The sequence below is a fragment of the Panthera uncia genome (genome assembly GCF_023721935.1).
Source record: "Panthera uncia isolate 11264 chromosome B3 unlocalized genomic scaffold, Puncia_PCG_1.0 HiC_scaffold_1, whole genome shotgun sequence".
In the NCBI taxonomy this organism is placed as follows: Eukaryota; Metazoa; Chordata; class Mammalia; order Carnivora; family Felidae; genus Panthera; species Panthera uncia.
The window spans coordinates 35,077,442-35,087,265 of NW_026057582.1; positions in this window are offsets into that span (position 1 = coordinate 35,077,442).

Sequence of the window (9,824 nt, forward strand, 5' to 3'; positions counted from 1 at the left end):
AGGAGTAGAATTTAGTGATTCATCCCTTACATAGAACACTCAGTGCTCATCCCAACAAGTACCCTCCTTAATGCCCATCACCCATTTAGCCCAACCCCCCACCTAACACCCCTCCAACAACCCTCAGTTTGTTCTCTTTATTTAAGAGTCTCTTACAGTTTGTCTCCCTCTCGCTTTTTATCTCATTTTTCCTTTCTTTCCCCTTATGTTCACCTGTTTTGTTTCTTAAATTCCACATATGAGTGAAATCATATATTTGTCTTTCTCTGACTAATTTCGCTTAGCATAGTACCCTCTACTTCCTTCCACGTTGTTGCAAATGGCAAGATGTCATTCTTTTTGATTGCCGAGTAATATTCCATTGTCTATATATACGCCACATCTTCTTTATCCATTCATCAGTTGATGGACATTTGGGCTCTTTCCATAATTTGGCTATTGTTGATAGCTCTGCTATAAACATTGGCTTGCATGTGTCCCTTTGAATCAGCATTTTTGTGTCCTTTGGACAAATACCTAGCAGTGAGTAAAACTGACTTTAAAGAAAATACCAAAGAAAATTGGGGGGAGAAAAGCAATGCATTCTCTTTAGGAAAAATTCAAATAATATCGAAGTATACTCAGTAAAATAATGAAAATCCCCACTCTGCCTTCTTCAATCCCATTTGCGTTCTTTCTGATAATTTACCCATGCTCTTTCCTTTGTAAAAAGAATCTACATGTGATGCTATGTCATGTATTGTTTTGTAACCTGCCTCGTTGGAATCACTTTTCACTGTGGACATCCTCCCGTTATTCATCAATACATAAAAATCTCTATCGTCTCCCACCTCAGCACATCTCACTGTGAAGGATAGAGTGGGCTTTCCAGAAATGTCGTTGACCTTCTCCGCTTGCCATGAGTCAACTGGCCAGAGAGGGTCGGTCTGACCGTCAAGAGGAACAGATTTACTCCAGCAGCTGTCAGCCTCCAGAGGACACTGTGTTCTTTGGACCCGTTACCAAACCAGCCAGGTCAGTTTCTCCTCCTATTTCAAAGCAAATTTTCTCTCATTCTCCTTGAATTGCCACAACATTTGGCCTGTAATCATGCTACAGAGGTGGGGGAAGTGTGGCCTAGAGAAATACCTTTCTATAAATACAGAACAATTGTTCACACATTATCATTTCTATTTATCTATTTATTTTAATCAGTATGCTTGCAGCCTGAACTATTCAATTGATCCTCTAGAGACTTGTTCAAGGTCACACAGGCCCCGGCAGTGACGGGAAGGAAGAGCATGGGGTGACTGTGTTGTTTTCAGCCAGCAACAGGCTGTGCCAGTCACTGCCATCCCTACCAAGCCCGGAGCAGAATGCCAGAAGCACGGAGTTCAGCGCTGACATTTGGAAGAAATGGTTGGATTCTGGAAAGTTATATGACAGCTCCAGCAGCATTTTCCCTACTCACCCCTGGAAAGAGCGTCTGAGTGCTCTAGATACCTCAAGATCTCCTTCACAGCTTCAGGGAACCAGCATCTCCAACTGCTGCCTTTCAATACCCTGACACCCCTTGAACGGCCACCTCTGTCAAGTGCATGACAATTTCAAACTACACTGACCACAGAAGGGGTATCAACCCACACAAGGAATTTGCAAGCCTTCGCTAGCCGCGCTTCTCCAACTCGCTATTCTACGAACTGGAGCCAGCAGGAAGTAACTTAATAGAGATAACGGCAGCCATGCCATTGTTGATTAAAAGGAATGGTTTGGGGTGCTATGACTAGGTCATTTCCAAGGTTCCTTTCCATTCTAAAGCTCTCTGTTATGTTCCTAATCAAGGCAGCAGTGCTGCGGTGAAGAGCACACATTTCGGCATCAGAGAGACTTGGTTTCAGACCCTGGTTCTGCCACCTACCAGCTAAATGACATTGGGCAAGTTACTTGACCTTGCTCAACTCCAGCTTCTGTCATGTTCGCTGGGCAGGGCTTAGCATCGCACCCAGCTCAGCGGAAATGCTCGGTGCCGTGGCTATTACGATCTCTATTACATAGTAAGAGCTTCATCTTTCTGGGAGTACACACAGAAAGTTTTTCTAGTTCCAAGGATCCTTTCTTCTAAAACTATCCTGAGTAGAATAAAGGAGGATGTGATCATCTGAAGGAAAGGACTGGTCAGTTTCTTTTTATTTTTTTACTTTAGGAGATCTGAGTGGCAGCCATAAGGAGCAGTTGTCAGAGGTAATCACTGAAGATAAGTGAGGGAGAAGTTCAGGGACTGCTCAAGATCACAAAGCTAACTAATTTGCCAATCCATTCTTAGCCTCAAATTTCTCCTGTGTCCCAGATAAGGATCTCATTTGAGGCACCACACAGCCTAACTCTAGCCCTGCTCTGAGAAAACATTGGCATTAGAAGTATCCCTTACAGTGCCTGTGTTGTATCAATATTAAGCTATCATTTATTAAGCACTTACGATTTGCCTGCACTGTGGTCTAATCGTTGTTCATTCAGTCCTTAAAACACCCTGTGTGTATCACTTCCCTATTTTATGGACGGAGAAACTTAGGCACAGAGAGGTTAGTCACCTTGCCCAAGGTCACACAGCCAGTAACTGATAGAGTCACAGTTCCACAGTGAATTGATGCTGTGGGTCTGAGGGGTTAGAATGTGTGATTTACAGGGTCCCTGTCAGCTCTAAATTACAGCTAAATGGCCCTTAGGATTCCAAGACACTCTGAGGCAACCACCAATGCAAGGTTGCCCCCCTAAAACTCTGCCTCCTTTTGCTTCTGTGTGGTGGCAGGAATGGACCCACATCAAAGCAGGAGCTGAAGGGGTGCTTGGGTGGCTCAGTCGGTTGAGCGTCAGACTTCAGCTCAGGTCGCGATCTCACAGTTTGTGAGTTCGAGCCCAGCATCGGGCTCTGTGCTGACAGCTCGGAGCCTGGAGCCCGCTTGGGATTCTGTGTCTCCCCCTCTCTCTCTGCCCCTCCCCCACTCACACGCGTGCTTGCGCCCTCTCTCTCTCTCTCTCTCTCTCTCAAAATAAATAAACATCAAAAAAAAGTTTTAACTAAACTAATTTAATTTACTTTTAAAGAAGCAAGAGCTGGAGAGGGAGAACCAGCTCCAGCTCTTGGCAGAAGACTCTTAGCCTGACCTTCTCAAACTGGAAGGGAAAGGTCATTCCATTGGACTTTGCTGCATTCAACGGCAAGAGGCTTTCTTCCCAGAATATTCTCCAAAGAAATGACGTGTGACTTATAGCATGATTCGGAGAAAGCTGGGAAGGCTGAGAGCAGAGGACTGAGCCTGGTAGGGAAGCCCTGTGGGTTTGGATGGAAAGAACAGCAACAGAAAGGTCTAGAGTTGCCAGGCACAAAACTTAAGTTCTGCCCGATGTTCCTGGGCCCGGTTTTTGTGTGCAAGGAGAAGCAGAAGGGAGACTCTGATGAACGCTAATAACTAGTAATTATAAGGAGCTAAAAGGCCAGCATAAGGGAGCAGTTTTTAGGGTACAGTGTCTGGAATCCAATACACCTGGATTTTATTCCCTGTTAGTTCTCTTATTAGCTGGGTTGCTTTTGTTTGGCATGTTGCTTACCCTTTCTGGGCCTCGTGTCCTGACCTGTAAGGTGGAATAATAAATAGGATCCTTGTGAAGATTCCCGTAGAGCATGAAACCCAAGGCCCCGGGCATGGTAAGGGCTCAATAAATGTCTGCTAGCGTTAACTGTGTTCCTAAATAAACAATATTCTTTGTAGCATTTGCTCCAAAGACTCAGTAAACCTTCTCAGCTGATTTCTGTGGGTTCTGTGGGCTAGTTTGGCAAACAATTCAGAGCTGTCTCTAAGTTGCCCTTCTCAATCCTGGGGAAATTGCTTTCCACCCGCTTTTATAAGTGATACGTCGACATTTTTATTCTTCAAAGTGTTGTCATACACTCATCCATTGCTGGTGGGGAAGCAAAATCGTACAGCCGCTTTGGAACACGGTTTGGCAGTTTTTGATACAGTTAAACATACACATACCGTGAGACTCAGTGATCCCACTTGTAGGTATACATCCAAGAGAAACGAAAACTAATGTTTGCACAAAAACCTGTTTGCAGATGCTTATGGCAGCTCTATTCATAATCAAAACTGGTCTAAACTGGAAACAACCCAAATGTCCTTCAGTTGGTAAAAGGATAAACAAACTAGTGCATCTCTCAGTGAAATACTACCTAGCAGTCAAAAATATGGGCCAGTGACCTATGCACGAATGAGTCCCAAATGCAAAGCGAAAGAAGCTAGAGCCGACAGGCTACATAATGTATGATGTGATTTCTGTGACATTCTAGAACAGGCAAAATTATAGAAAACAGGTCAGTGGTGGTTTTCAAGGTCTAAGGGGCTGATCAGGAAGGGGCACAGGAGAATTTTAGGGGGTGATGGAATTATTCTATATATTGATTGTGGTGCTAGGTTGCATGACTATACCCATTGTCAAAACTGACAGAAATATATGCTAAAAAGGGCAAATTATACTTTATGCAAATTATACCTCAATTAAAAGAAAATCAGGTGCACCTGGGTGGCTCAGTCGGCTAAGTGTCCGACCCTTGGTTCCGGCTCAGGTCATGATCTCACAGTTCGCAAGATGGAGCCCCTTGTCAGGCTCTGTACTGACAGAGCTTGGGATTCTCTCTCTCCTCTCTCTGCCTCTCCCCTGCTCGTGCACGCACTTTCTCTCTCTCAAAAATAAATAAACTTTTAAAAAAAGAAAATATTGGTGCACACATATTCTCATTTTATTCCCACGTCCTCATCACCTGGGCCAAGTTCTCTCATTTTTGCTGCAGGAAGGTGAAGCTTATGTAGGGAAGTGGAACCAGGACCCCAGGGCTCCTTCCTTGGAACTGCTTCCATTCTAACTCGATCAGACGTCTCAGTGCTGTAGCCCCTGTATGTCTCTCTCTCATCCTCCCTTTCCTATGAATGTCTAATGTTTTAAGCCATCCACTTAAATAACGCCAATAATTAATCAATGAATTTGTTAATTAAAAGTTTGGCAGTGGGTATCTGAATTCCACAAAGCTTCAAAAAAACGTATTTCTTCCAAGGTCTCTAATTTTGTCACGGGGAAGAGACCCAGGACACCCTTTGGAGGACCCACAGGCCCTGGGGCATGCACATTCCCCTGAAGTAAAAGGAACCCGGGGCTTATAGGCAAATACTCTTGCTACGGTAAGCGGCAAGCGAGCAGCAGGATCAAAGCTGCAGAATCTGTCACACTGAAACACTGACTTCCAAACTACCTCTTGGAATACATTTTTGCCTTTTGGAGCGTGTCACAATGGAGACTGATTAAATTATTTAAAATAGGTTATTGTCCCATTCAACCTCAAACCTCTCCATTAAAAACCTGTGATTTTTATTTGTTTGCTCTTTGTAACTTGGGCTTTCATTACATGATGGAACAAATAATATATGTAAAATCGTTTCATTATATTAAAATTTCTCCTAGAGGATATAAACCCTGAAATCATGATATATGAAAATTGTGAAATAACGAAAATGGTGAAGTCCTGAATATCGCTAATAGCAGCCAAAATGATCAACGAAACGAATTCCAATCAACGAAAGAGCTTCCGATGTCAACGAGGAGGCTAACCCTGGCGCGAAGGAACAAAACACCCCCTGCTGGCTCTTTCTTTTAAAAGCTATGAACCAATGCCTCTGGTTTCTTGACAAAGGAATCAAATTAGTTCAAGGACTACAAGTAAAGTATAGGCTAAACACAGACTGGCCCTCGACATAATCTCCTCCTCTCCATCTTGACCCCTAAGTCCTCTGAATTGTTGAACGCATTCTGAGAAGAATTCAGAGCCAGGCATTATTAGCAGGGACCGGCCTGCCCCAAGCACACTGTGTGGAGTGGAGACCCAAACAGTCTCTTCGTTGTCCATCAACCCAGGGATGTTTAGGTCAGGTAGGGAAGCTCTACGCAGCCCCAAGGCTGGTAATACAGATAGTACAATCTTCGTGATTTTTTTTCTCAGACACTTCCAAGAGTGCATTAACATTTATCCATGTAGTCTATAAAGTATGATTGGGTTGAAATAAATTATTACAAGCTTCAGTTCCCATATTATTTGTTGTACCCCCCCCCCCCACCACCACTCACCAGCTACGGTGCTGGGTGCTGTGGATATGCGTAGGAACAAAATGGGCATGGTCCCTGACCTCATAAAGTTTATGGTCTAGTGGAGTGAGAGTCCATAAATAAGTCAACAAACACCAAATCAAAACAGATAGGGGATTGTCTTAGTCCATTCGTGCTGCTATAACAAAATACCACAGACTAGATGGTTTATAACAACAAGACGTTTATTGTTCCCCATTCTGGAGGCTGAAAGTTCAAGGAACTGAATAGTCTAGTCTACAGGGAAGAAATGTATGGGAGGAATACTCTGGCCTTTCTACTCCCTCTTTTATTCCCCCTGGGAGGAGGAATGACTCATGGGCTTGCAGATTGAGAGGAGAAACTGGCTGCCTGGTTCAGCCCAGTCTCCTAAATCCAGTTTTTCAGAATCCAGGAAGACTTCCTAAAGGAGGTGTTGGCTAAGCCCCAAAGGATGAGAAGAAAAGGAGGGTGAGTGGTAATAGTTTAGGGGAGGCAACCCTCAGGGCAGAAGGGGCAGTATGTGGAAATCCCTGGATGCAGAAAAAAACATGGCCCTTGGGGGAACAGGCAAGACATTCTGCATGGCTGGATTTGTAAAGGGTGAGAGAACAGGAGCTAAAAGATGAGGCTGGCAAAGGAGCCAGATCACAAAGGGACTTAGGTGCTAAACTATGGAGTCTAAGTTTATCCTGAGGTCATGGAGAGGGATAGAAAGGTTTAACAGAAAGAGTAAAGATACTTCATTTCTGATAAATCCATCTGGGCTGCGGAGTGGGGAATAGGCAAGAAAAGGACTGGAGATTCCAGCCCTCTCTGAAATTGTAAGAAGAGGAATCAAGTGTCCTTTGCAGTGTTAGAAACCTTTGTCTTGACCTTCCAGATCCAGTTGTCCTGGGCCCCGGGTCTGAACTCCTTTCAGAGGGCCCTCTTCACACAGCCCCCATCCCAGCTCTGATAACCACTCATGCTCTCTCCCCTACAGGTCTGGGGTAGGCACCCCAGGGGTTCCGTGCAATTCCTTGTGGTTTCTTTACACCCTGCCCACATATTTGTAAACAACCTTGTTATTAAAAGCTCCTTGAACATCCTAATTTGAGTGTGCCAGCTGGTTCCTGCTGAGCCCCTCAAGGTTATATCCTTTCCCCTAAATAAGGAGAAAGCAAGCGTAAGTGACTCGGGAAAAGGATGGGACAGTCTTCCTAAGGATAATGGCTTGAGAAGTTTGCTGTTTAGGAAAGATAACAGACCTTCCGAGATAGCGGTTGTCTTTTAATAGCCCTACCGTTTGAATGAGAATGATGCCGCTCACTTAAAAAGAAGAGAAAAATCATCGGAAATCCCACCTCCCGGAAACAAATGCTATTAAATGTTTGCTGGCTATCCTTCTACACATTTCTCCACAGATATATACTCCTACAGATAGGTTCAATTTTGAGTGAGTCATACTCCAAATGCTGTATCAAACCTACTTTTTCTCACTCATCCATAAGCCTCCAGTTCTGAGTTGCCCGTGGAATAATCCAGGTAGATGTGTCCAGAAACAAATTGAAAATAACAATCTAAAGTTGAAGAGACTCAGTCTTGGGGTCACCATCAGAGAGATGACCGTGAAAGCCGCAGGAGGCGGAGGATCCCATGAGGCAGAGGGTAGGAGGAGAAGAGGGAGAGCCACCAGAGCCACTGTAGAGCCGCTGAAACTCAAACAACAGAGTGGGAGGAGTCAGAGGAGGCAGATAAGGAGGTTTGAGGAGGGGGGTAGTTCTTGGCCTTTGAGAAAGAGGAGTGGTGGATTTAGCAATACAGGGTAGCCGGTGGCCTGGATAAGAGTGATTTTAGCCAAGTGATGGAGTGGAAGCCACATTGTGGAAGAGCTCAGGAGAAAATGAAGGTAGTCTGCCCTCCCCACAGGCTGACCCCCTCGTCCCTCATCAGAGCTTCTCAGACTCTGCTGTGCAGATGAATCACCTGGGACTACTGTCATACTGCAGATCTGATTCAGTGGGTCTGGGGTGTATTTCTAGTAAGTGCCAAGGTAATGTGGCTTTGGCTGCACATTGGAATCACCTGGAGAGCTTTAAAAAAATACCGTTACCTGCTTCTTGCCCCCAGAGGTTCTGACTTAATTGGTTTGGGGTACAGCCTGAGCATCAGAATTTTTAATAGCCCCAGAGTGACTTTAACTTGTAGCCAGTGCTGTCCTATAATGCTTTGCACATAACTGGCACCAAATAATTGTTTGTTCTAGTTTCTAATATGAGTTAGCCCTTGTTTCTAATATCCAGCTAATTAACTCACCCAGAACTACCTTCCCTGTCTCCCTTACAGCCCCTCAGCTCTTACAAAGATCTGCTTTGGTCTGTATTTCCCCACTAGATGTGAAAGGAAGACTAGGAGACCAAAATATTTAGAAAAGATGAGTTTAATTGCAAAGATATTAAGACTTCATTAGGATTGAATCACTAAGTAAAAAACCACAACAGATATTTAAAGGAAAAATGTAAAGGGAAGATTACCATGTTGACATCTGTCTTTTAAGCAGTGATGATATGCTCACATGGGGAGATATGTCACATATCTCCAAATTTCTGGATTCAAAGGTTAGTGATAAAATGGTTTTCATTAGGGGATCAGTAACTTAAGGGAAAAGCTCGAAATGTCCTTCATTTTGGACACCGGATGTACAAGAGTAGTTCAGTTACTTTACCTCAGGATTGAAAAGTGTCTTGTTTTTCCTTCCTGTAGGACTTGCTGTACACTCTTTAAATGATGGCGCCGCAGTATTGTTTTTGTTTCTACAGATGTGAGCTGCATGAAGTCAGGGACCCGTCCAGTTTCATACACTATGACATCCCCGTGCTGGCACATCGTAGGTGTTCAATATGATTTTAACTGGATAGAGTGCGGTTTCCCGTTTTGATACTTTTTGCAATTCTTAATTATGGCACTCTGAACTGGGCACTCCCTAATCTACGTGGGCGACAACAAACTCAGAAGGGGTTTTACTTCCAAGTAAACGGTTGTTGAAGGTCGGGGGCCAATGAATGCAGGAGCCTCACGATGAGTAGCAGGCATGGTTACCCCCGCGTGAATGAATACAAGATTCTCAAGGCTGGGAGCGGTCCGTCAGCAAGGCCGGTTATCCTGCCTGTCCTGTAACACCACTTAACACCTGCCATTGACACCTCCCCACAGCCAGCTCCCAAAGGTACGCACCGGCATTCGGAGCCGCTCCCCCTGGTCTGCCGCAGCAAGATCTGCACCCCCCTCCCCTCCCCCGCCCAACCCTGGCCCTAGTGGGTTACGCCCCAGGGCGCAATGCAGAGCAACTCAGGCACCAAAAAGACAAAGTAAAACTAGTCGCACGAGGAGAGGCATCGTTATTTAGGCAGCCGGCTACTCCCCCAGAGCCTCCACCCTGCCCCCTGGGCCCGGCGCCCAGCGCTCAGACCATGCCCGGCTCCTGGAGCCCCAACTCCCTCCACGTGTCCTATCTTCCCAGCAGCCTCCTCTGCTGCCTTGGGAAGAAAACCTCCTGACAACTCGCGGTCTGCGGACTACGACTCCCAGCAGGCATCGTGCCGCTTCTCTCTCCGCCCCCTCCACAGGACACGCAGGCGCCCTGGGCTCCGTCAACAGGTTGGGCTGGCGACGACTATATGCAGTTCCTTATGGGA